A 1,984-nucleotide genomic window follows, 5' to 3' on the forward strand; every position below is an offset into this window, starting at 1 on the left:
CTCTGCTCTTCAGCCAGCTAAAGGAACAACTTCAGCTTCAGGAACTGGATTGGCAGAAAGAAGCAGACTGCTGTCAACAGCAGCAAACCTGGGCAGCCAGAGTGGAGCAAGAGTCACTCCGCTGGTCCACGTTCAGCTCCATTGCCAAGAGCAATGCGGTAAGACGCTCCTCCGCCCAAAGACCGGGTGGATATGAGGAAGGAATGGCCTCCCACCTCAGCCCTAAGAAAGGCTGAGCCCCCGAAAGGGAGACAGCCCAGTGAGGTTTACACACAAGAACCCCATCTCTTTAGAGTCCGGTGGTCCCCAGGTGGTAACCCCAAGACCTCCGGCATCTTCCAGGTCCCTGTGCAGACTGAGCCCTGTGGTCCGTGCGAGAAGGCCCAGGACGACGCCCAAAAGGAGTGATTTCTTTAAAAGCACTCTCACAGAAAAAAACCAACAAATGAAGCTGGAAGCCAAATCATTCAGATGATGGCTTTAACTATTCAACCGCTGAACGAAAAAAAGAAAAAAGAAGCCGAATCGGACTGTACTCATCAGCTCCTCCCAGACGGGTGCAGCCCTGCTCTCCGAGTTCAGGGCTAGCGCAGTCGGAGGACCTGGCCTGGTTCACCTGCCCGGAAGGGCTGGGTCTGCCGCATCTCTCACAAACGCACATCGTCTTTGAGATGTGACCAGATTGGGGGGGCCAGCTGCAGCGGCGCGTGGCTTCCATAGGGACACAGTTCTGGACAGCTTGAGTTTTTGCTTTAGAGCATTCAATGTTTGTCTCTAAAATGAAAATAGGTTTACTGATTGTTTGCTTCTGTTAAAGACACATAAGCCTATAGAAAAAGTCATGAAGGGGAATAAAAAAAAAAAAGAAAAAAGTAAAACTCACCCCAATGCTACTATTCAGAGGTAAGGAATCCCACAGTAAACTCTGCTCTGCAGAGAGGAAGTGAGCTATTCTGAGTTAAACCTGGGGTGTGGGGTCTGTGACATTTTTTTTTAAATGTATATTTTTATTGATTTCAGAAAGGAAGAGAGAGGGAGAGATAGAAACACCAATGATGAGAATCATTGATTGGCTGCCTCCTGCACACCCCCTACTGGGGATCAAGCTCACAACCCGCGGATGTGCCCTTGAGTGGAATCAAACCTGGGACCCTTCAGTCCGCAGGCGGACGCTCTATCCACTGAGCCAAACCAGCTAGGGCGGTGTCTGCGGCTTTATAGAAAACACTCTGATACTACTACATCTCGCACCCCTATTACTATTAATGATTAAACCCAAAATTATTCTGGGAACTATGTACTGTAAATATAGTTTAACAAAAACATTAGATTGTGAATCTAACAATAGAAGCATAAAATTCTTATTTACCGAAAAAGAATGCAAGAACTGCTAATTCATGCCCCCCGCATTTACTCTGGGGTGATACCAAACTTGGAAGGTGTTCATTAACTTTTTCTTTGAGTCATAAAAAGGATCAGCTATGTCACTTCAACACACACACACTTCCCACCGTCAAATAAAAGTGAATGGTTGGCTGAAGCAACACTCTGATCCCCTGAAAACATTTCTCCAAAGTCATTAGCTAATGGGCATCACAGATCTGGGGTGCACGCAATTGCTCCAGCTCACGGACGTCAACACTCACAACTCTCTCCTCTTCAGGATGTTCCTATGCTTCTGTAGGAAAAGATAAACTTGAAACAAACTTACACATAAAGATAGAGCCGGAGATACAGTTCTAATACAAACACTAAATATTCAAATGTTGACAGTAGCTCCGGGTCTAGTTAGTTTGATTTCCTTTGTATACCTATCTGCAATTCCTAAGTGCTTTGGCATGAATAGTCCTGGAAAGAAAATTTTACCGTTTTAAAAGAAAAGTAATTAATGCACAATCTCGGTTGGTCTATTTGGATTTCATTTTTCACTGTAAAAAAATACAGATTGAAAACTCGTCCACCATACTATCCAGTGTCACTGAAT

This window comes from Myotis davidii, unplaced genomic scaffold (assembly GCF_000327345.1).
Source record: "Myotis davidii unplaced genomic scaffold, ASM32734v1 scaffold898, whole genome shotgun sequence".
In the NCBI taxonomy this organism is placed as follows: Eukaryota; Metazoa; Chordata; class Mammalia; order Chiroptera; family Vespertilionidae; genus Myotis; species Myotis davidii.